The sequence below is a fragment of the Aedes albopictus genome, chromosome 1, assembly GCF_035046485.1.
Source record: "Aedes albopictus strain Foshan chromosome 1, AalbF5, whole genome shotgun sequence".
NCBI lineage: Eukaryota > Metazoa > Arthropoda > Insecta > Diptera > Culicidae > Aedes > Aedes albopictus.
The window spans coordinates 288,182,657-288,209,442 of NC_085136.1; the positions used below are offsets into that span (position 1 = coordinate 288,182,657).

The 26,786-nt window shown below is 39.3% G+C and overlaps 1 protein-coding gene across 1 annotated transcript in view; it reads left to right on the plus strand.

Moving 5' to 3' along the window:
- The window catches only part of LOC109414931 (uncharacterized), a 336,264-nt gene that overhangs the window by 90,661 nt on the left and 218,817 nt on the right, over window positions 1–26,786 (plus strand). The window lies entirely within an intron of this gene.

The following is a 26,786-nucleotide window of genomic DNA, read 5'->3' on the forward strand; positions in this document are numbered from 1 at the left end:
AAAACCTGGACGAGGTTACGGACGTGGAAGAGCTCGTCACGGCACAAGGTGAGCCGACCACCGCACCCGTTCGGCTACAAAATGGCTCGGTCAGGACGCAGGTTGCTCTGGTTCAGCTACCTGTGACGGATGCAGAAAAGTCCTTTAAGTTAGGAAAACTCAAGATGGGCTGGTCGGTCTGTCCGCTGGAGGCTTGTTTCTGGTGTCTTGAACCGGGACACAAATCGCGGTACTGTGAAGACCCCGACAGGCACAAGATTTGTAGGTAATATTGTGGTGGTGAAGGCCATAAGGCACAAGGCTGCACACAACCTTGATCTGCCGATACATCTTCGAAATATCAGTCGTGAGCACAACGAAGTGCTTCCGGAAGCAAACGAAGATGTCGTTCTACACGGTTTCTCCCACTAGAAGAACGATATCTTTAGGGGGTTTATTGGCATTTCAATCTAATTTGGTCAATTAAAACAACTATATGTTTTCTTAAGCCGACGTTTCGGTCCTTATTGGACCTTTTTCAAAGATTCAGGTCCAATAAGGACCGAAACGTCGGGTTATGAAAATATATAGTTGTTTCTAATTGACCAAATTAGACTGAAATGCCAATAAACCCTCCAAAGATATCATCCAACGTACAGTCGATCACCCAAAAAAACACTAGATGAACTTGATGTAGAGCATCGTCAGATAGCGAAGCCTTAGCTGGTGCATCGAACACCACAAAAAAGCTTTGTACTGGAGCTAGATGAACGAATTACCGCATGATGGGCCATGTAGTACCGGGTTTAACTCGATGTATCGCAGTCCTCGATGATCTCGCGGCAGTTTCTTACAAAGAAAGAAATTCTGAAAACTACATGTGACGTAAATATCCATTTTATTTCATTCGATTTGACATAAAATAATTTCTTGCACGCAAAGTTGTAAGCCAGCTTCATACTACAAGCAACCTGCAATTTTACAATCGAATGGAGAATTGTTTTGAAGGCGATGGAGGTAATTTTGTTACAGCAAACTCGATGTAACTATTTTGAACTGCTTAGGGCTTCATAGTCGTAGATGAACTTGCTGTACTGGAGTTTCAGAGCAGTATCCTTCTTCATCCATCTTTCGAGCGAAAAAAGCGACGCAAAGCTAACTCTCGGTTGTCTTTCAGCTGGGGAAAGTACTCTCGGAAAGGCAGCGACACAACATATCTGCCATGCACGTCTCGATAATGGGTAGCCAGCAATTTCTTTTCACATTTCTCCTGGTCCGAAGGTTGATCGTCGATTTCCTCGACATTCCAAAACCTTTTCATGGTCTCGGAGAGTGTGCTGGCTGTGGATATGTAGCACTGCTAGTCGTTCTGTTGTTCCTCGACATCACTAGCGACCACCCATCCAAACTGCTGGAGACTGCTGGAGGTCAGGCAAGTCCTCTCGTAGCTAAATTCTACCCAATTTGAGTAGTCGGAGAAAATGAGAGACGCCAAGCAACATGTCAATTTGATCAGGTATATTGAACTCGGGATCAGCCAGGAGCACGAAAGTCGGAACCGGCCACTTTGAAATATCCAGCTGGCTCGTGGGAATAACTCCGGTTACCTTGGGGATCACAAGGCATTCGTCCATCGTTGAGAGGGCAGTATATCAACTTCCATTGTTAAATTCTCATGAGCGCGAGTCCTGGCTGCACCTACTCCCGTAATTGGTACCAGCGTTGGAACCCGTTTTACCACCAGACGATCTGCCATACTCTGCGAAATGAAACTCATCTGCGATCCAGAATCCAGAAGCACACGACAGGGTTCCGACTAGATGGGAAAAACAAATTTATTACAGGTTGTGTTATTTTGTTACAACGGTTTTTGTAGCAATGGTTGTTATAAAACATGTACCTATAGTAGTTAAAATAACAAAAAATCTAACAAAACTCGTTCCAGAATTATAACAAGTTCTGTTATATATTTCAGAACAAATTTGTTATAAGTTTTGTTATCAATCACTTGGCTCGGTTGATCATAATAACAAAAAACATCAACCTTTTTAGGGACAACTTACAAATTCTGAAAAAAAATTGTTACAAAAAAATATAACGAAGATTGCAATGAACGTGTTCTAAATTATGTTAGAGGCAATTGTATTATAATACATAATATAACAAAAGTTGTTATACATCTGTTTGGAAAAAGAAACAAGTTTTGTTATAATTTTGTTTTTAAAATAAAAACAAATTTTGTTACGATTTTGTTACGATTATTCACCTCTAAAATTTCTTACAACAAAATTATATCAACTTTTGTTGTTTCTAACAACGATTGTAAAAAATTTGTTATTATCTTTTTAGGTGCTTCTGGTCGGGGTACCTCCCTGTTGTAGAAGTCCCGCAAGTTCACCAAAGCTGCCAGAAGCATCACCGTCTTCTGTACCAACGGTACAGGAGACAACGCTAGGGCTTGCTCGTTGGGATTGCAGAGTGCACCTTCTGACTTGCAGACTTCATATTGGATTGACTGGAGCTTCCTTCCATCGTTTAAAGTGCTTGGTTTTGGCGGTTTTGGAATCTCTCCAATACCTGGCACTCGCTCTGCATGAACTTCATAGTCTTGTCGAAGTCAGGCAGCTTACCATGCTTCTATGCCCTCTCCCACTGCTGAAGCGTCTGGTCATCCAGTCGGGCCGTGACAATCTTTGTCTGAAAGAGACCAGACATCGCGTCGAGCTTTATGCATTGGTGCTCTAGTCCTCCAATGTGCCGGTTGACCGTCTTGACCAGCTCCAGCAGGTTTCTGTGGTTCCTCTTCACGATCGGCATTAGCTTCAAGAGACCTGCCAGATGGGTGGATCACACGAGGATTTTTGAACTGATATTTAAGCTGCTTCTACGTCTGTTGGAAGTTATTATCATCTTTGCCGTAATCCATCCGAAAGATTCGCCGATTAGGGCCTTGCCGAGATAGTGCAGCTTCGTGGCATTGGAGTCATTGCTGCGCACGACGATGTCCTCAAACATCGTTCGGAACTTCGGCCAATTCTCCAATTTCCCATCGAAGCTCGAATCGGAATCGAATCGGAGCACGAGACTATGCTTGTGGGTGGAACTTGTGGGTCTCCAGTTCCAACTGTAGGAGCACCATCGGTAGTCAGATTCGTGGATAAATAGTCCCTTCGAAGGCCATCTGGTTGATCCTTGAATTTAGACGGCGACGTAGCTTCCAGCACGTCTCTGTAAGCTGCTTCGTACTCCTGGTAGTGCAGCTCCAGCCTCTTCGTTAAGACCTTCAGCAGTGATGGCGTAATCGTCGTCGGATTGTCCTCTGCTTTCTCCAGGGTTTGGTTGATCATTGTGGCCTTGATTTGGTCATGCTGCTAGATGAGGGTTTTTCGCGTTCTTGCCCTTTTCTTATTCTCCGACTTCGGTGTGTGATTCAGAGGTGACATTTCTCTTCGTCACAGGCACTTCGTTGGGGCGAGGGTTACGATCGAAGCTCTCCTCTTAGAGTCGATCAACGAAGTGTTGGAGGGTAGATTATAGCACGATATGATCGCCTGGCAGTTCGCTACATAGTGCGTGCTTGCCAAGGTCACGCTTAAGCTCGTGGTAACCTCTTCTATAATGGCCTGTGTTAGAGTGCCTATACGAACTCCCGGTGTGATACTCACAGAGATAGCTGAGACACGAGGTATTGGTGCCCACCGAGCAGCCTCCAGAGATGTTGGAGAGGATCTTCGGGGTTATTTCATCTCAACACAATCTTTGGAAAACTCAATACAGATTCTGTAATTACACAAAGAGATGGTCGATAAAGAGAAATTGACGATGTCAGGAAGGACCTAATATACACAGTTTTTTTTTCGATCGGTCTAAAGGCTTACACAGCATATATGGGACTAAAATGGAATCCAAAAAGTATACAGGAGCAAAAGTGACCCAGGCTGATACTCCTTACACCTGGTTTCCACCATTATTGTTTTGACTGTCAACAAATTTCCTTCCCGGTAATTGCACATGTCTGGCCCTGGCGCAGTCTTGTGCAGTACACCGTTGACTGTTGCATAAAAACTCCGCATATCGTTCCCATGAATGCGCTCCCATGCTTTAGCAATTACACTGTGTTGCCGTTTTTTTCTACGCTGGATTCGTATCTTTTTGCTCTTTGCCAATTTGTAATGCCTCTCTGTGTACGTTCTTTTACATATGTCTCTGGAATTTATAGCTAAAAATTTATAACTTATTTTCATGAGGTATTTTTATTAGTAGTTTCGTCAAAAACTCTAACATCAAATCTAAAAATCATTTAAACGCTGTTATCGCAAAAACTTTTCCTCTGATATACAACTGTACAAGCAAATCAAAAAGCTCTGACCAAGCGAAGTGGTAAATCCGCACCCTGCACCACTTCGCTTTCGCTTGATTCGTTTGTAGGCATCACAATAGATAGCCAGAAATGGACTCGGATGCCTACGTCGCCATAAAAATCCCAGTTTAAATATTCCACCAGGGTGCATATATTTGCATTCAATCAAACCGTTCGTTTATTTTCCGTTGATCCAATTTATGGACGTTGGAAGGGCCGGAACACCCAATCCCTAAATGCAAGTTAGTATCGACCGCGGGAAATTGCTAGGGAATCAAATTTATATCGAGAGAATGGTGAAATTGATGCGCACGGTCGCTGTGCCGATTCGGAACTATTGACGGAGGATAATAGACAAATACGCCGCCTAATAGCTGTTTTCGGAACGGCGCGGTATCAAACGTATCAAAGTGTAAAGCTTTTGAATGCACAGGTATTTACTGCGTTTATATCAATTTGTGATGAAATGGAAACTAGAATTCTAGTAACTGTATATTATTCAAAATGCGATTGTTAAATGTGTGATGCAACTCACTGCACTGGAATGGCCAAATCCCCCCCGGAAACGACAAAAAGAATGAACCTAACTTATTAACAGCGAAAATATTACCAACCACACAACGGTAGCTTAAATAGCCAGCGGACCACACGGCAAAGCTGGGCTTAATTATTACATAAATTCAATTACTGCTCATACTTCGTAAAGTAAACACCGCGAGCGTACCGAAAAAAAAGCTAGGCTAGTTAGTTGGGTCAACGCCAGCCACCCCAAACGAGTTACGGGGATTATAAAACATCGATTTTTCCCTTGTAGCCAGTAGTAGTAGTGGAAGTTTTACCGAGGCATGCTACTAAAAAGTAGTGTGTACTTTTACGACCAGCCTGTTTTACCGTCGCGTCGCGCGTCGGGAAATAGCGTGGATCATGCATAATGAAATGATTTTTTGCCTGAATTTACTACATTTTACCTTGATGTACATGGAACTATGCTCACATACAAATACTAGCGTACATACATGTACACACACATACATACCAACTCGTTATTCGCATCAATAGTTAATGAGCCTTGTTTTAGCTGCCGACATTGCGATAACTTGTAAATTGAGTAATTAAAGCGGGTGCCCGCGGATTCGGAAGCATCTGAAGGCCCCAGTGCAGCGGGGGAAACATATTTTCCTGGTGTGTCGTAAAAGTGCAATTATATGCAACAATTTACATTGCAACAATCCGGAATTGAAAAAAAAAATACTGTGGAAATATTAACATTGTGCTTTGAGCAACAACTATTAAATGGAACTTTAAAACACAGCAAAAACGTAGGCTAATCTAGCTTAACACTGTGGCACAAAATATGACCCGAAAGGTGATAAATTTGATTACATTAAATTTCAATCAACAATATACTAATCGGTCAAGAAAAACGACAAATAAGATTTCTATTTATAAGCGTGAAAAAAGTCATTTCAATTTTGCAGCAATGGCTCTGACTGCTGGAGCGCAGCACGCAGGATTCAATAACCCTGTGTTCAATTCCCGCCCAGACTCTCTTTTGTTTATGTTGAAGGTCTATGATTGGACAGCTTACAACTAATAATGCACGATCAGTTAGTTGTGTACCCGAGCAGAAGGGCATACCTTATAAATACCATGCAAAGAGCAACATGTGCTCTAATATTGTGATGAGAACATCAAAATAATATTTGGAAGTATTTCAGGCCGAACATGTCTAAAGGTCCAATCTGCAGAAGAGAGGCTCTCTTTGGTTTCCCTCTCTTTTGTTAATATCTCAGCTGTTTTGTTGTATTATGATTGTCTCCTTGCATTGAACGATGGTCAAAACAATCGTCTTTTGATTTGTACTGCAAAAATAGTTGAAAAGTGTACCATTACATTGCAATGACTGAAAGAGAAAGTGAACAAAGAGAGCCTCTCAAATGCACATAGGACCTATTGAAATGTTTGGCCTGATTTGAGCAGAGTTTGGTATTGATGTAGTATTTGTTGGTTTAGCAGTGAATATAACCGAATAACAGGATTTGATATTGCATCATGAAGACATCGAACAAATGAAACATTTAATAACAAGAAATGTTATTAGTTTGCTATTCAATAACTTTACGATAACAAATACAGCACTTGAAATATTAGGTATGCATTCATTATTGAAGTAACAAGAATTGTTATTTTCTAGGTGTTATTCATACAAAATTTTGGTATTCGTTTTTGTTATTTTCCCTCTTATTACCACCTAATGAAGGGCATATCAAGGTATGGTAGTATTTAAGATAAATACCTTGATATGTTATTCTCTTGTTATTTTCTTCTGCTCGGGTACCAATGCACATGCATCTAAAATGCGTTTATCCTTGATATTTTTTTCATGGTATAGTGTTTATTCAAAATGACGAATAGCGTATCGCTTCACTCGTCCGTCAGGTGATTAATAAATGAGGTCTCTGGCACTGTATGTTACATGTAGTCCCCATAGACAGACAAATAGACTAGAACAAATGTGACGCCACGCAGGGTGATGGAGGGCGATATTTTCAACATGGTTAGGTACAAGTAGAACAGTACAGCGCTGCAGTTGTTAAACTGTGTCATCGAGATAAAAATTCAATTAAATTCAGTCGTGGTCGCGATTCTGGCACGAGGGAAGCACGTTCAAAGAAGGTAGATAATGGAAGGCGTTGTTTTCTGTCGTAAGCAATTGCTAGAATGGAACTAGAGCCAGAACGTTAGTTAAATCGTTTATTAGGTAGAAGAGCTTGTACTTTTAAAACCATAATATTGAATGAGATAAATGATGCACTTTAAATCACTTTTAACTAAGTGTTCGTAAAAAAGAGCCAACGCCGCCATTGACGTTGCTTTGTACTAAAATTAAGCATGTGTAAAAGCCTGAAGCTCATAGGCACAAAAGTGTTGAAAAATTGACAAATTGAGATGAAAAAAAAAACAAGTAGTTCTGGAGGGGTTTGAACCCACGACTCCCCAATTCGCTAGACAGGGTGCGTTAGCCAACTTCGCCACAGAACAGGTAACAATTATGCGGAGCCGCAAGCCAACCTGAATCCAATACCCCACCCTACGCCACGTTTTTCCTCGCAGTACTACATCTCCTTCGATCTTTAGATTTTTGTTAGAAGTTGGCTAACGCACCTTGTCTGGCGAATTGCGGAGACGTGGATTCAAATCCCATAGTGGATTTTTTTAAAGGAGGAATCCAGCATGAAGGGAAGGAACCCCTGTAGAACTCTCTGAAGGATTTCAAGCAAAAGCCCAGAAAAATGCTCCTGGAAAAACCCCTGATGGAGTTCCTGAAGGAATCCCTGAAAAAAAAAAATCTGGAGGAATCACTGAAAGAACTTCAGGAGACACCACATAAGGAACTCCTGGAGGAACAACAAATGGAACTCCCAGAGTAATCACTGATGAAACTCCTAGATAAACCACAAATCGCTGGATGAATTTCGTTAGGAACACCTATAAGAACTTCTGGAAGAATTCCTAAAGGAATCCCTAGAAGAGTTCTTGATGAAACCTTTGAATGAGTTCCGTGAGAAATCCCTGAAGAACTTCCCGGAGAAGCTCTTGAAGGAGTTCCTGCAAAATCCTCTACAACAAAAACAGAAGATATTTCTCCAGCGATTCCGACAAAAAAAAATCAAAGAATTCCAGGAAAAATCTCTGTCAATATTTCCGAAGGAATCTCTGCAGAAACATCTTGAGGAATACTCTGATCTCCAGGAGATACCTCTGACGGATTTTCTAGAGGAATCCCTGAGCGAACTCCTGAATAAATTCCTGAAGAAATTTCTCATCAACTTCAAGAAGAAGTTCCTTGAGAAATAACTAAAGAAATGCATAGAGAGATCCTTCAAGGAATTCCTGGAGTAATTTGTAGGAGTTGCTACAAACCAGAAGGCGTTCAGAAGGAATCCTGAAAGTAATCCTAGATTCAATTCCTCGAAAAATCTCTCCAGCAATTCCTGGAAAAATCCCTCAAAGAATACCATGAAACATCCCTGAAGGTTTTCACGATGAAATCTTTGAATAAACAGCTACAGAAATCGTTGAATGAACTCCAAGAGAAGTCCCTGTCGGATTTTCCAGAGGAATTCCTGAAAAAAAAACATCCTGCTAGATTTCAAGGAGAAATTCTTGGAGAAATAACTGAAGAAATTACTGAAGAAATCTGTCAAGAATATCCTGGATGAGTCCCTGAAGAAACTCCTGGAGAAATCCCTCAAGGAACTTAGAGATAAATTTTGCAGTAGGAATCCCTGAAGGCTATTCCTGGAGGAATCCATCAACGCATTTCTAGACGAATTCCTGAACAGTTATTGCGGGAGTCTCTGAATCCTGGAGAAATCCCTGCAGAAGTTCCTGGAGAAATTCCTGAGGAAGCTGCTAGAGAAAACCCCGAAGGAATTTCTTGAAATTCCTGGAGGAGTTCCAAGAGAAACCTTGTAACGAACTGTTTGGTTTCAACAACGTCAGCAACTTAAGCGCCACTTCCCGGAGGGAAGGTTGCAGACGCACGTACGAGTCCGGCCAGAGACTCTTATCAACGGGCGGGTTTTTAATATGGCTCAAACGCTCCTAAACACTCAGCAAACCCTCTAAGTAACAAACCAAGATAACAAATTGGCAACTTACCCAACTTTTTCCGCAAAACTTTTTCTAATTCTTTAAAGAAAAACTGTGTAAAATGCAAAAGAAGAAAAAACGCACGATTCACTTGAATCCAGGGCACTTTCGTCACCAAAACGCATAGACTCGGAGCAGTTACATATTTGATTGCAATCTGTATTCACTCTCTACATTCCTGACTCCTATCCTATCCTCATTTGTCCCGGGACTAGTCTAAACTTGGTTTTCTGCCTAGTTTGAAAAACCTGAACATCCCACATCACTTTCAGCTATGACTGTGCATCATCTGCCGTGATGCACATACACTAAGCAAACTAACTGATTGCCTAAACAAAACACTCACTGAGGTGCTACGGCTCAAGTCCGACGTTGAGATGCCCAATTCCTCACGTTGTCGACGACCCCATCGAGATGAATTTGATTAGGTCATCGGCCCGGTCTGTCCGAACAGACGGTGACCTTGATCGACCTTCACAAAAACTGAAATTGTAGTCCACAGAAAACAGTTCATCCTAGCCATCCCACTGGTAGTTATGAGAGCAAATACCCATCCAATACGTTGAATCTTTGGTAAATTTTTCACATATTCTTAAGAAGCACTAGATATTTTGCAACACTTTTTGATACTATTACCGTCCAGCTGAAACAAAATTTGAAGAAATTTGTAAAGTATACCTGTTCATGCAACCCGTCCTTTCGCTTGGAGCGCAGCTTTGTGTCTGCCAGCGAGAGCCTTTAGAGCCGATAGAACCCCCAAATACTATAGACCAATCGTTTATTCAGTAACTCATCATAACGCCTCAGCTTGTCTATGCTGATTGTTCAAGGAAAGAAAGGGCGTGCGTGAGTCGGAATAAGAGATTATTTAGGTACTTTAGGGAAGATTTTTCCAATTTGTCAATTGGAGTAAATAAGGATTTGAAATAGAAATTTCCTGAAATTTCAGGAGTTATTAGGGAGATATAATTTTCTTTTTGTCAGATATTTCTGAAGTTAATTGGTATTTGTTCATACAAGAATGAAAGAGAGACTAAAGCAAGATATGTAACGGTACAGTAAGCAATGGAACAAATCAGCATAGCTAGCCTTCCACAAAAATTTTCATGAATTTCAGATAACAGTGAACTCAATAGCCAAAACGAAAATCTCCACAATACCGATATTCCGATTGTGAATTAGAGTTTGGATAAAGAAAAAAATAAAGAGGATAAAAATTTGAAATAGTTTAAAATAAGTTTCAAACTATATAAAAAATTTGAAATTTCCTACAAATTTCAAAATTTTTATTTATTTAGGATGGGCGAATGTAACAACACCCTATCCCATCAATCCAGTAACGATTGCATTCAAAAAACTGCCAGCATCCAAATAACGCCGCCTACCTGTGAAGGCGAAAACTGCAGCACTCACGGATCGCGAATCTGAAATCGGTTCCGCTCAAAAATTCTCTTCATTCTCTTTGAGATCAGATCGGATAATCAGCCTCCCAGCATCCCAGCCGCGGAGATTAATGATTTCCTCGTTGGAGTGCGGGAGATGGCTAATCCCTCCTACAAAGAAAACCTCTTCTATCCTTTAACACCCCGCGAACGACCCTATCACAAAAGATAACTGCTTCACTTTAGTCTGGGCTACCGTAATCGTCAGATCGCAGGAAATCCAAAGTGAATAGAAGCTTGTGCTATATTATACCAAAGTTGCTAAGCATCCGAATAAGTGAATCGGGGCTACCTACACGATCTGCACTGAGCCGATCTTTACTGGACCGATCCTCACGGAGCCGAGCTGCCGGAGCTGGTCGTTGAACCGTGTGATCAACAGTAGGTCGCCGATGGCACTCCTCGCCACATCTCCACATCTGTGGGGCCAGCATGCAGGTCAGAAATCTATATGTGATGTGGGATGTTCAGGTTTTTCAAACTAGGCAGAAAACCAAGTTTAGACTAGTCCCGGGACAAATGAGGATAGGAGTCAGGAATGTAGAGAGTGAATACAGATTGCAATCGAATATGTAACTGCTCCGAGTCTATGCGTTTTGGTGACGAAAGTGCCCTGGATTCAAGTGAATCGTGCGTTTTTTCTTCTTTTGCATTTTACACAGTTTTTCTTTTAAGAATTAGAAAAGGTTTTGCGGAAAAAGTTAAGTAAGTTGCCAATTTGTTATCTTGGTTTGTTACTTAGCGGGTTTGCTGAGTGTTTAGGAGCGTTTGAGCCATATTAAAAACCCGCCCGTTGATAAGAGTCTCTGGCCGGACTCGTACGTGCGTCTGCAACCTTCCCTCCGGGAAGTGGCGCTTAAGTTGCTGACGTTGTTGAAACCAAACAGTTCGTTACAACCTTCGAAGGAGTTCCTTGAGAGATCTCTCCAGCGAGTTTAGAAGAAATCTTTTTATTTTTGTGTATTTTAACTTAGATGCTCACGGTGTGTCTGGTAGAAGAAATTTATTACAAAAAAATAGGCATCGCTAATTTTTACGTTACGTGAAAGTTGACGCTTCTAGCTTTCATTCAAGCCCAACATCGAAATATTCCATCGGGGGAACTTTTTCATACAAAAATTGGGTATGTTTGTTAAGTAGAAATAGGGATTAATTTGGAACCGTTCATTTTGTATGGGGAAAAACAGTATTCTGAAAAAGTTGTTCGAGATCCCTCGGTGGATTTTTTTGAGGGACCGTGCAAATGAAAGCTGAAGGCCTCTATTTTTGAATAGCGAAAAATTTGACGATGCCTATTTTTTTGTTATAAACCTTTCCCATACACACGCCGTGTGCTAATTCTACACTCATTAGAAGAAATCGCTGAAGAAATTCCAGGTGAAATTCCCGAAGTATCTCTGAAAGAATCCATCCAGAAATCACTGAAAGTGTTCCAAGGGACAGTTGTGAAGGCGTGAGTATTCAGCATAACAATGTTAAGGGTGACGGGTTTGATTTCCGGTCGGTCCAGGGGCTTTTCGTAAAGCAAATATGTCATTAAGATAGAGTATCATGCAAAATTGTCATTGGCAGAGAAAGCTCTTAGTTAATAATTGAGGAAGTGCGCATGGAACACTAAACTAAGTAGCAGGATTTGCCACAGTAGGGACGTTTCGCCAACACACTTGTCATTGAAAACTTCGAAGAAATGCTCAGTCTGAACACTCAATCAAAATTCATGAGAATTTATCTGTTCTACATGTTATCTGACATAAGCCTACCAAGTTATAATCCTCCCCGTGTACACTTCACTAATGACAGTACCTCTGTTAAATGCGATCTGTCCATGAAACAAGCTATTCATGGAATACCAGATCAACTTCGATGTATATCTATTCCTCGCATTTTTAACGAAAAGTACCAAAATGTCAATTCCTGTAAGAGATTCTTCACTGATGGGTCTCGCATAAATGGATCCACTGATTTCGGTGTTTTCAATGAAAATTTCACCGCCTTCCGCAAACTCCAGGAACCTTGTTCGGTTTATGTTGCTGAGCTGGCAGCAATCAATTTCGCTTTGTGGATGATTTCAAACATGCCCGTAGACCATTTCTTCATCTTCTCGGATAGCCTTAGTTTGATTGAGGCACTCCGGTCGATGAAATTTGTAAAACATCCATCTTACTTTCTTACAAAAATAAGGGAGCAGATGGGTGCACTGGTCGAAAGATCATATAAAATTACCTTTGTATGGGTCCCCTCACATTGCTCAATTTATGGCAATGAGAAGGCGGACTCTCTCGCAAAGGTGGGCGCACAGGAAGGTGATATCAACAAATCACTTTTCCATGTGTTACGATAGTGACCCCAAACTTTTGGCCGATACAGCATTTTGAGGGGTGGCCCCAAACTTTTGATCGATAACATCAAGGATTAATTTACTTAATAACTTTTTTTTCTAGATTTTTTAGCTAAGTTCTGTAAAAAGCAGTTGAAAGCTAATAGAAAATGGGTCATATTACCGCTCTCATCTTAAAATTTGGTCGACCCAACTTCCAGCGACACTGCCGTAAGTTTATATTCATTTTTTAGAAAATTTGGCAACTTTGGGTAAAGTTTACATACAAATTTTATTGAAAAAGTTTCTTTTAAATCATGTTCAAAGTTTCTTTGACTTATTATCTTTTGAATGAAACCTAGGGTTTTGAAATCGGACGCAAATTGGCGGAGATATGGGCCTAAAAAAATGACATGTTTTTGAGGGGGTGACCGCAAACTTTTGAACGGGAGTGTATGTCCAACCATTACTCGCTAGACGCGCATTTACACAGGATTAACCTCGCGTTGAGCAATGTTTGTACTAAGTGCGGTTCCGGTTATGATGACATCGACCACGTAATTTGGCAATGCCCGGATAATGACGCCTCCAGAGCGCTACTATTGGATACCCTTGAGGGCCGAGGTAGACAACCCTTTGTTCTTGTGAGAGATGTGTTGGGGGCCCGCGATGTCACATATATGGGATGTATTTTCGACTTTCTTCGCTCTGCTGGTATAAAAGTTTAATTTGCTTGTGTTTTCTTCTCCACTTTTTTTTTTCTCTGTTTTGTCCTCTTTGTGTTACCAAGCTACTCCTGACCATCCGGAAGACCAAGTCCCACAACAAGTTGGTACCAACACCACAAGGCACCGAATTCGCTAGCAAGATGCGATTCACCCCCGGATGAGCAGCAGTGAAACCTTTGGCCCAATCCTTACCCTGTCCATCCCTCAAAATGTGACCTTCTAACCTCGAGCTGCCACGAGTACCCTGGCTTCCACCCATTACTAACAGATATCATTAAAAAGTAATTACTCTGTATAATGTATACTATTAAGTACAAAGAAAGATCCTCGGCTCCGTAAAGCATGATACGCGATTGAGCCCCAAATAAATGAACTAGTTAAAAAAAAAAGACGTTTCGCCATGTTTCTGGAGGAATCCCTGAAAGAGTTCCTTGAAGAATTACTGAAGGAGTTTCTAGAAAAATCACTCCAGCAATTCACCTGTTGAACTCAAAAGTGGCCTCAAAGCTTTCCCAACCAAGCTGAATTATACGACCAAGCAATTTGACCGACAAAAACCCCTCATGACGAAGAGAACGAACCTGTCGATACTACCCTTGGTCACCCTATTTTTCAACGGATTTCTTTAACCAAACTAAATATTGAAAAAGAGTGTCTCCTCATGGGATTCATTGGGCTTCTATAGGAAATGCATTCATGAATTGCTGCATAAGCGCATTTTATGTATTTTTTCAAACATTTCTGAAGGAATCCTCTCAGCATTTTTTCAGAAGCTTTTCTCTGGTATTTCTCAAAATTTATTTCTTGAATTTCCATTTCTTCAAAAGTTTTATCGGGCTCTCATTTGTAAATTTCTAAAAGAATCTCTCAAGAGATTATTCTGCTGGAAGTTATTCCAAGGGTTCCTCACAAAGTTTTTTCAGGTATTGATCCAGGTAATGCTTTGGATTGATTCACACCTTCCTTCTTTTCTTTTCGTTTTCCTTTTTTTTTTTTTCAAAGATTATCTTTACAACTCCTGTAGAAATAACTCCAGAATTTATTCTTTAGCATTTTTAATGAACTTTTGAACACCTGCAGAGGTTCCCCTGTTCTTCCAGGTAAGGTTCCTTTAAAAAATATTTGTTCAATTTATAGAGAAGTTCTCTAAGGAATTTGTCCCGTACTTTTTTTATTTTTTTTTTATTTTCTTCAGAAAGTTCTTCTTGTAGTTGTTAGGGGATTTTTATGAAAAATCCCTTAAAAAATTTAATATTTTGTTTCTGAGAATTACTTCAGAGGTATCTCCAGGATTTCTTTTAAGCATTCCTTCAGAAAATCCCCCAAGAATCCCTCAGAAATTTATAAAAGGGCTTCTTCAAGAATTCCATCAGTACCTTCGGCTGCGATTCCTGCAGATATATTTGAGAAATTACTTCAGAATTTTATATGCGAATTTTTGTAGGAATCCATCCAGAGGTTTCCCAAGCATTTTTCCTTGGAATTACCTGCAGCGTTTCACCATTAGACTCTAGTGATTTTTTCACGTATTCTCTTAGGTATTATCCAAGGCGTTCATCCAGGAAATGCTTACAAGATAACTTTAGGAATTTCTTCCGGAATTTTTGTCCAGGAAATTCTTTAAAACATCAAGAATTGCTTCCAGGAGTTTCCAAAGGTATCTGCAAATTATATAGCTTTCTCAGAAATTCGTTCGGGAGCTCCACAAAGAATTCTCCAGTAATGTCTGTGCAATTTCTGGCCAAACTTCTCAAAAAAAAACCTGAAGGAATATCTGAACAAATTCGGCAGGGATCTCTAGAAATATCCCAGGTGATATCTGATGGATCGACCAGAGCTTTTTTTTGTATTTTAACGTTTGTTAATTTCGCACTCACCACCAGAAGAGCAGTTCCTAAAAAAAACTTGGTGAAATTTCTGCAGAAAACACTTAAGGGTTTTTTGGAGAAACTCTAGGAAGAATTTCCAAAGCAATCCCTGTAGAAATTTTAGAAGAATTTCTGGAAAATTCGTTGGAATAACTTGAAGTTATCCCTTTAGAAAATACCTGAAGAAGTCGCTGGAGATAGAAATATCTCCTGGAAGGAAATTCAGAAGGAATCCCAGCAGGATTTTCTGAAATAAACCCTGGGAGTCCCGTGATCACGTCAGCTTAAACCTCTCATAGTATAAACGTCTGAGAACATATCTGCGAACCTTCACATTCGGGTGTAACGATTTTTGGAAGTGAATAAACCTTTAGTAAAAACCCTGTAGCAATCGTAGGAAGTGTTTTGAATGAATCTCTGGAGGAATACCCAGAGAAATTATTAAAGGAATCCCAGGAGGAACTTCTTAAGAGCTTCCTGGGAAAACTTGTCGGTTAACCCTTGGTGGAGTTCCTAGAAAAAATATTGAAGAGTGTACATAAGAAGATTTTTTGAAAGTATTTTTGGTGAAACCAGAGATGCGTTGCTGAAACAAAGAAAAGGAATGTTCGTAGAAATTCCCAGGATTTTTTTTTACAGATTTCTTAAAGAATCCGTGAAGAAGTTGCATTAACCCCTGGAGGAATTCCTGTTTGAATAATTGAATGTAATAACGTTAGAATCTCTGAAGCAATTTCTGCAGGATTTCCTGAATGAATCCCTGATGACATTTCTGGATACACTCATGTAGAAATTGTTAATTAAATACCTAGGAAAATTCTTGAACCGATCCTTGGTGAAATTTCTGAAGATATTTTGTAATTTTATAATGTAATTTTGTAAAAGTTCGTAGAATACTTTCTAAAGAAATTCCTGGTTAAGTTTTAGAAGCAACCCTTTCTCTCACTCTATCTAAAAGAACAGACTATCTGAAGAAAGTCCTAGAAAAATTTCTTAAAAAATCCCAGGAAAAAAATCTGGGCAAAAATCAACCGGTGGAGCTTCTGAAAGAAGCCACGATAGACGCCTAGTACATGAACTTAGGGCAAAGGGAGGGATGTAACCCACAAAAATTTCCGTATGCAACTTTGATCAAAGAGCCCAAAAGGGAAATCCAGCAGAAATGTGTGGGGAAATTCTTGAATAAATTTCTTAAGAATTCCCCTGGCGTATTTCTGAAAGAATCTCTGAAGTATTTCTTTTATTTGTGAAGCTCAATGAAGGAATTATTATTATTCTTCAATCACTTAACCTAATTTACAGCTCTTTTGTCCACTAGGGTACTGCGTGAGCGATTCCTATTGGAAGCCGTACTTACAATTTGTACAGCGCCTAAATGTATTCTATTTTAATTCTACTATATCCAACTGGTCGCCGTTGCGCTGCTTTCACTTTCTACCCTATCATGGTAGAATGATGCGCACGAGGAAGCTGATGTGTGGTTGTTGGTTGTTCCTGTTTCCAGTCCGATTGGGGGTCCTTTATGAGTCGCCGTTCGCCGATGTCAAAGTATCCGGGTCCATTTGATTCATTGGCTCAGAAGAGGGTCAGTGTCAGCTGCTCTCAGGGGAAAGAGCAACTGACGACAGTGCCAGGGCTGGGATCGAACCCATGACCATCTGCTTATGAAACAAACATGTAGCCACTACGCCACGGGCCCCGGCATAATAATGAAGGAATATCTGGAAAAAAAGTCCCAATATATCAAAAAAAAATAGAAAACTGACAAAGTTATTACAATGGGACTGACCTCAACCCGGAGAACAGAGCTTACCTTCCCGGAAGCTACGGATTCTACATTGGCATCGCTTCTAACTTAGTACAGTGCTTAATCGCTAGGCCCATGCGCCAGCGTTAAATTCTTTTTCGGGATTTCTAGCTTTGAAACTAATTTCCGTCATATTTTTATTAGACATCTTTTAAAAGACATATAATTATTTCTACCAAAAAATCTTCATAACAGCTTTTTACTTCACTCGTGGCCTTTTCAACATCATCCAGTGTTGGTGATTCCACAATCGACCATTGGCGTAGTTAGGGGGGGTTCCAGGGGTGCCTGGCACCCCCTAGAACAAATTTGGCACCCCCTAGAATTTTTCCTTGACAGTCACCTAAAATTTAAAACTTATCACAATAATTCTAATATTTTTTTAATGGTACATTTGAACAAAACTTAATCACACCCGGAAATACTTACATACCTGAACAATCAACAGACTTCTCCATAGATTCCTCCAGTAATACCTCTATCTTATCATACAGTGATTTCTCTAGGCTTCCTTTATGGATTCCTCCCGATATTTCTTCAATAAACTTCCCTTAGAATTCTCCAGGCAGCCCAGATGGGGTTGTACATACATTTCGGCAAAGATTGGTTCAGCAATTTCTCCTAGGATTTCTTTGGAAATTCTTATTTTGATACTTCTCGGAATTCTTCTAAAACGTCTATTGGGATTCCTTCAGGAATTCCTGTTGGTATTATTCAAGACAATCTTCCTGGGATTCTTTCAGAAGTTCCTCCGATAATTCTTCCAGGAATTCCTTCGGAGATTTTATTCAGAGATTCTGCCACAAATTTCTCATGGAATTCCTCCAGGAGCTTATAATGGCCTTCCTCTGGGAATTGTGGCTAGGATTCCTCAAGCAACTCCTGCTGGGATTCTTCCAGCAATTTCTCTTAGAACTCTTCCAAAAATTCTCACTGTGGTACCTTCAGGTATTCTACTAGGGAAGTTGTTCCGGAAATTCTTCCGGAAAATCTCCCTGGGATTTTTCTAAAAATCCCTTCGATGATTCTTCCAGAGATTTCTTGAATAATTTATCCTCCAGAGGTTCTTCCAGAAATTCCACGGGGGATTTTTTCAAAAACTTCTATTGACCTTCCTCCATGAATTCCAGCTGGGATTCTTCAAGCAATTCTCATTAGGACTCCTTCAGAAATACTTCTAGGGATTTCTCCTGGCATACTTACTTGCTGCAATACTTTTGGGAAATCTTTCTGAGATTCCTATAGATTCCAGAAATCCCTCCTGCAATTCCATCAGGGATTTCTCCAGTATACTTCTACCAATTCCTTCCAGGAGAACTGTAGGTATTCCTCCAGGAATTAGTTAGGCGAATTTCTCATAGGGTATCCTGATTCTAGAATATCTGTAGAAATTATTTCTATGATACCTCCTGGAGTTCTAGGAATTCCTCCAGATATTCCAGCTGGGATTATTCAAGCAATTCCTGTGGTTATCCCAGTTATTCTTCCTCCAGAAATTCAAAATTTGGTACTTCAGAAATTATGCTATGGATTCTTCTAGAGCTTTCTCTTGGCTTTTTCTGGAATCTTTCCAGGCAAACTTCCTGGAATTCTTGCAGGAATTCTTTTGATTATTCTACCACGGATTTCTCCAAGGACTCATCCAGGAATTCATTCAGAGATTTTATCCAAAGATTCCTCCAGAAATTCCTCATGCAACTTCTGCAAAAACTCCTTTTGGCCTTACTCCAATAATACCTCAAATACCTTCTCCTGCAGTTCTTCCAGCAATTTCTCCAGAAATTCTTCTAGTGATTCCTATACAAATTGATCCTAGCATTGTGGCTGGAAGTCTTCCGGGAAATCTTCCTGAGATTCCTTCAGAAATTCCTCCTACGATTCCTTCAGGGTCTTCGCAAAAAATTCTTCCAGAATAGCTCTACCGGTTCTTGCAAGAACTTCTCTAGGTATTCCAAGGATTTTATCTTTGGATTCCCCCAGGCATTCCTGATGGGGATTCTCTAAAAATTCCTGAATAGCGTCCTCCTGCAATTACTCCTAGGATTTCTGCTGAGATTTCTACAATGATACATCCCAGAATCCTTCTAATAATACCTCCTGATATTTTTTCTGTGATTTGTTCAGAAGCTCTCCGGTGATTTCACCAGGAATTTTTATCCAAGATTTTTTTCCAAGGATTCTTTCATGAATTTCTCATGGGATTTTTCCAGGAACTCCTCTTGGTCTTCCTGCAAGAATTTCAGCTGGATTTCTCAAGCTATTCCTGCTGTAATTCTTCCAGCAATTCCTCCTAGGACTCCTCCAGAAAATCTTACTGTAAAACCTCCCGGAATTTTTCTAGGGATTCTTCTAAGAATTTCTCCAGGGATTTATTGAAAAACTTGCTGGGATTATTCAAGGCATTCTTCCTATGAGCCTTTTCTGCGGTGTATCCTCCTGGAAATCCTAAAGGATTTCATTCCTGGGATATCTCCAAATATTTATCATTGTTTCAACAATGCTTCCTATGTCTCCTCCTGAAATTTTTACTATGATACCTACAGGAATTCCTCTAGGGATTTCTCCTGCCATTCTTGCTGGAATTCTTCTAGGCAGTTTTCCTAGGATACTTCCAAAAATGTCGTTGATTCTTCCAGGGATTTTTCTAAAAACTCATCCAGGAATTACTCTAGACTTTTTATTCATGGATTACTCTAGAAACAAATCATGGTATTACTCACGGAACTTCTCTTGGCCTTCTTCAAGGAATTCCAGATGGAGGAATCCCAATATAAATCTCTAGAAGAATCCCTAAACGAGTGTCAGGAATAGTATGGATTTCAAGAGAATGCTAGGGGGTATTACTAGAGAAATCCCTAGTGAAATCCTATAGGAATGCACGAGAAAAACAATTAATTAGAAAGCACAGAATGTTTATAATTGACCAATTTTGAGATAAATAAAAAAAAATCGCGTTCTGATGTGATTTTAACTCACGACTCCGCAGTATGGCCATTTCTTTCAGGGCATGTTTTTTTTTTAATTTCCGCTGTCGTTTCATTGTAATTCAATCAGCAATTTCTTTGATTTTTTTTTCTAGAATTCCAATGGCTATTCCTCTGAAGTTATTTCAGCAATTTCTTTTTCAATTATTTTGCAAATTTCTCAGGCAATTTTATCGTGATTAATTTTGTTATTTCTATGATTTAATTGTAATTATATTTATTGCTTCAGAAAATGGCAGAAATTCTAAACTGGGCTTGCTCGAAGAAAATCCTATGAAATTCACGAAAAACTTCCTGACAAATTCCCAAAGAAATTGCCGAAAAATTTTCCATTACATTTGCCCTAGAACTTTTAAAGTAATTGCCAAAGGAATTCATATAAGAATTACTAGTGGAATGCCTGAATGAAATTTTAAAGCTTTTTAAAGAAATTGGTCAAATCCAATCTCAAAACAAATTGCTGAAATATATTCTATAAAAATGTCCACAAATATTCACAAAACAATTTTCAAAGAAATTCTTTAAGAATTTTCCGAAATTATAAAATGAATAAAATTTAGAAACAATTTCAAATGTAATTGCCGTAGTATCACCATGACAGAATTTTTGAAGAACCGTCAAAGTTTTTTTTTAAATAAATTCTCAAAGAAAACCTTTAAGAAATTTGCCGAATCAATTTCCAAAGGAATTACCGAAGAAGTTCCCAAATTAATAAACGAAGTTTTCAAAATTTCCAAAGGAATTTCTGATGAAATTCCCAATTTTTTTTTTTGTTTTCATTAATGTGTATTTTAACATCAAGCTAATTCTACACTTAAGAAAATTCCCCAAATAAATTTTCAACGCAAGTAACATCGGAATTGCCGAAGGTTATTTCAATCGAAATTGCTGCAAGAATTTCTTACATAATTACTGATGAATCCTAGAAGAAATTGTCTAAAGAATTTTTCATTAAAATTATAGAAGCGATTTATAAACGAAGTTCCGAAGGAGTTTTCGAAGGAATTGGCGAAGGAATACCGAATAGTATAGATAATGAAAGTCCAAAAATTCGACGGAAATCCCAAAAAAAAGTAGAATGACTTGCCGTAGACATTTCCAAAAAAAAATTGTGAGGAAGTTCCTCCCAGAGTCAATGTTGAATGAATTACAAAATAAAAGAATTCCTAAAAGAATTGCCTGAAGAGTAATTGGAGAATTTTAAAAAGCAAATATCAATAGAATTGTGGACATTAACAAAACAATGCTTGAAAGACTACTAAAAAAATTGGCGAAGCAACTCCCGAGAAAACATTTTAAAGGATTTTCCAATGAAGTAAAAAAGCCAAATAAACTCCTAATGGAATGTGTGGAATGTGTGTGAAGAATTAGCATTAAGTTAAAATTCACGAATACAAAGAAACTATAAAAAAAATCCTAATGGAATTGCCGAGGAAATTTCCAAAGTAATTTTCGATGACAGTTTTCAAAGGATGCGTGAAAGGTGTTCAGTATCAAATTCCAAACGTTTTACCAAAAAAAATCTTAAAGAAATAGCCGAAGGAGATCCAAAGATATTACCGAAGATATTTGCCAAATCCAAAGCAATTGCTGGGAGATTTGCAAAAAAAGACTTAATTGAAATAAATTGCAAAACAATTTCCAAATAAATTACCAGGAATATTCCCTGAGGTATTACCGAAAGAATATTTTGCCGAAAACACAAATGTCTTGTATTATACGTACAAACCAGACACGATTATTCGAAATGTACGAAGCTGAAATTTTGACTGATTACACAATGTTGGTTTTACGTAAGTGAAATTTTGAGCTTTATACACAATTCCTTTCAACATATATATCATCAATTCATTCGAAATCGTGTAATTTGGTGTGAGCACCAGAATCCCGAAGAGAAAAAGCGAAGTTCGCTCGCACCAAATTCCGGGTTTCAGTCCTGAATATGCAATTTTAAGTATTTATAACTCTTTCAATTGTTCTTGAAAACTATTTCAATAAAGAGGATGTCACAATGAATACAAGTTACACGCAAATTTGTGGATATTTTATGGTTTCAGAGATTTACACTTGCTCTGAAAATGTATTCTTACAGACCTGATTATTTTTAATCCACTAAACAAAGGGGTTGTCTCGATGATTGTTAAGTTCAAACTGAAAATACATGAATACATGAATACATGAAATTCCATGTAATATACGCAATCAAGTTATCAAGTTTTCAAACCCCTCACATGGCGGGGGTGTTAAATTTGTACAACGGCTCGGACTAAAAAAAAGTGTTCTTTATAATATAATGCGTTCAAATTTGCGGGCTATTTTTTTCCGCTACCCAGTATATCATTATTTCATGAAAGAAATTGAGAATGGTTCGGTATTTCCTCTTGCGACAAAGAAGCAAAACAACCTGGAAGCCACTGAAACTGGCACCCCCAAGGCACCCTCTAGGAAAAAATCCTAGATACGCCAATGCAATCGACAGTGCTCTTCCAACTAGTTACCACATTGATTTTGTCTGCAATCTGTTCTCCTGGTCATGTAACGTAGTGAGAACTCACGTATGCCAAGCGTCAGTAACAGTTGCACAGAACCTCTGCATACCGTTCCGATCCATGCATTTCTGCACTCCGTTAGCAGTTGTTACGCTTCATGTATGAAGTGTAATGAAGTAAAACTCCTGTTCGCTCTGGCATCTGTCTTTGTGTCATTTGTTCAGTGTTTCAACTATTTAAATGAATTTTCATGTTTGCATAGCTGTAAGTGAATGTACTTATTGGTTATGTAACGGGAGCGTCATATACTTGCGACAGAAATTTTTGCATCTGTCAGTACTCTCTTACTGAAAAAGCATTCTGTATTTTCTGCACCAGATATCCAGGAAACTCGCACCCACCCGACAATTCCATTCCCAAAGCCACCTGTGAATTTAAAATTTATTCACTTCACATGCAAACTAACACCAGCCGTCACAAAAGTTTCTCTTACTGGAAACAGTAATTTGTTTCGACTTTCGCCACCGAGAGGAAACAGCTCAATCGTTCAATATTCCCTCCCTCCCCCCACACTTTTTGTTCGATAGGTAAGGTACTCAATTGGCAGCTGGGTCAAAAAGTTTGGATAACTTTTCACGCACTTTTTCCTTTCCACTTGATCGCATTCCTCCTGATGGAGTTCGGCACCAGTTTTCGTTGCTGTACCGGTACCTGTACCTATTGATTTTCCAGCGGCAAGTCAAACTGGCTGAAAAGAATCCAGCCATTTCGAGCAGCAACAGCAGCGGGACACATCACCGCGCTGCACAGGTTTGCCCTTAATGTGCTTCCCTTCAATTGAAGGGAAAGCTTCATCAAGTCGCTGGCTGGTTGTTCTGGAAAGGGCCCACCACCACGGTAATAAGGGCTGACTGCGCCGAACGCGAGCGAACGGAAAGTCGAAAACGATGATGACGATGAAGGGTGGTGGCGGAGGTGGTGGTGGTCTCAGTGGTTGGTGGTTTTGAGGTCCCATCGTCATTATCGTCCTTCGTCGTCACATTACCTGGAATATGTGCGCTACTTTTTGCGCCAAATTAGGGAGGTTGGAGGAGTATGTACCCAGAGGTGATTTCTACAGAAAGCATTGAAATTCCCCAACGGAAATTTTAGCAGCAAAAAGTAGCGCAAAAACCCATAAAACTGAACTTATTTTATTGTGCTATTAATTTTTTTAAGCGATTAACCCTAAAAGGGATACCTTCATGGCCTCAGTTTCGTCACCTCGCTGAGTGTGTTCCATCAAAGACTAGCTCTGAAAGGCGCCTGGGGTCCAATGGACCCCAGGTATCCCTTTTAGGGTTAATAACCAAAATGATTTAGATTAACCCTTTGGAGCCGAAGGGGTCATAAATATATGACCCCAACAAATTCACACATTCAACAAAACAGAATATTGTCTACTGCAAAGTTGTTGCAAATTGAGTCCTTCTTCTTCTTCTTCTTCTTCTATGTGGCCCGACGTCCCCACTGGGACTTAGGCTGCCTCGCTTCAACTCAGTGTTCTTAGAGCACTTCCACAGTTATTAATTGAAGGGCTTTCTGTGCCTGCCATTGCATGAATTTGTATATTGTGATACACTATGCCCAGGGAGTCCAGAAAATTTTCCCGACCGGAACGGGAATCGAACCCGCCGCCTCCGGACTGGCGATCCATAGTCTTAACCACTAGGTTAACTGGAGACCCAAATTGAGTCCTCTATTAAGGAAAAGTGGGAATACTTGCATTTGACACTTTACTGACAATCTAGAACATCCTGAACACCATGAAGTTTGAAGAATTGACATTAACCAGTCGTTTTAAAAGCTAAATTTGAACATGGGTTACGATCACATGTATTCATTTTACCTTCGTCAGTAATATCAAAAGGTGGTTTATATTTGGGGGTGTTCTAGGTATTCCAAACTGTCCTGTGCTAAAGTGCTTCAAAACTACAAGAAAAAAATCATGTGTTTTCACCTTAAATAAGAGCATTGCATAATCTGCTGGGATTTGGTAAACTCTTGAAAACTCAAATGTCATTTAGAGACACTATATGTATATTCCAGGTCAGCCAAACTACCATGGAGTTCAGAACTTCAGGTCAATATTCATAACAGCAGCCATAACCGTTATACTGGGTAACGTTACATGTTTAACCGTGGTTATTGGACCAATCTGAAGACTACTTGATATTATTATAAACCTTTGGGACATTCAGGGTCATCGAAACTGTCATATAATGAAGTCCTGCAAATCTACAAGAATAACTTTATGTGGTTTCGCCATAAATAATATCATTGCATAATCTGCTGGGGCCCTTGAAGCTGCTGAAATCTCAAATGCCATTTGAGACACTCAATCAATCAACTATAAGGATATTCCAGGTTATCCAAACTACCTTGGAGTTCAGAAATTCAGGTCTACACTCGTAACAGCAGCCATATCTGCTACACTGAATAACTTTGCATAATCAACTGCTGTTACTGAACCAACCTGAAGTCTGCAATATATTATTATGAACCTTTGTGACATTAAGGGTCCTCTAAACTGTCTTGAAGTTAAGCTCTGGAAAGTATCAGTAGTTATTCTCACAATGAACTGTAACATTACGCATCCAACTGTAATCTATCACACCCCCTCCCCCTGGCATTCCAAGATAGTTTTGAGATATTCCAAGTAAACCATACTACTCCGGAGGCCATAGCTTCAGGTCTACACTTGTGAAAATAGCCTTTGCCACTAGTTCGAGGAACAATTAGCGTTGTTATATATTTTTGCGATATTATGGCCCATCCTTGCTGTTATGGGGCTAAGTTGATAGAAACAACCACTATAACATGTGCTGATTGCGTTTTAGATAGTAACGTTACACTATCTAATAGGATCCATGAACCACTTAACTCTCAAGGGTCACTTCATGATAGTTTTGTGATAGTTTAGGTCATCCAATCTTTTATGGAGTAAACAACTTTATATTGACATTTGCAATGCTAGCCTGCTGCACTGAATTCTTCAAAGACTAGTAGGCATTGTTTTGTACCCTTGAAACATTTAAGGTTGTTCCAACTTTAATGAAACTCATTTTTTTTAAATCTTTTTTTTTTTTATCTTTTATTTGTTGTAGTCATTATTTGTGCTATAGAAAGTTACGTAACCCACCCAAATCCGTGAGCTTCTGTGAAGCTCAGAGCCATTCCAAAATACCTTTGAGTTATTTTAGAAGTTCCAAATTTCCCTACAACTAAGAACTTCCAGCTAAGGTATGACTAAGTCACATCTCAAGCACATACCTGAAGTCAAATGAGTAACGCGGCCGAGGATAAGGACTGCAGACACCAACCGAGTGTTGTGAGAATAGTTGATTCAGTTTTATTATAATAGTTATAAAAGCTTAATAAATGAATTAGATACACGATGCGTAATGTTGTAAAACTCAAACCAGCAAAAAGGATATTATAACGGCTGTAGACTCCATGTAATATATTGCAGAACAGTGTGTACGATTCTGAACATCCCGAAACTTTGTCACAGACTTTGATTGTGTTCTATGAGCTCCAGTAAGTATAATAGATTATGCAACATAACTGTGTATAGCCAAAACAGAAACTTCAATTGCTGTAGTTGGAAAATTTGAAACATCATAGTAGTTTGGATGACCCCAGCTTTTCTGATGATGTTCAGGAGATTCACTGGACAAGATAGATTACATACCGTAGCTTTGTTTAATGGAAAAAGTTACCGTGACACCCGTAGGCTTTAGGATCTAAACTCAAGAACAGTTTGGATGACCTAGGATATTCCAACAGATCTAACACTGTCTATTGAACTTTCAGAAGACTTCCTGGGCATGATATAATACAAACAAATCATGGCTTTGTATAATGAAAGAAGTTACCGTTAGACCCATAGGCTTAAGGATCTAAACTCAAGAATAGTTTGGATGACCTAAGATACCCCGACTGATATAATACTGGTAATTGAATCTTCAGAAGACTTACTCGACATGATGTAATGCAAACCGTAGCTTTGTGTAATGAAAAAAGGTTAATGTTAAACCCGTAGGCTTTGGGATCTAAACCTTGATCTAAACTCAAGAGTAGTTTGGATGTTCAAGGATATCCCGACTGATCTGAT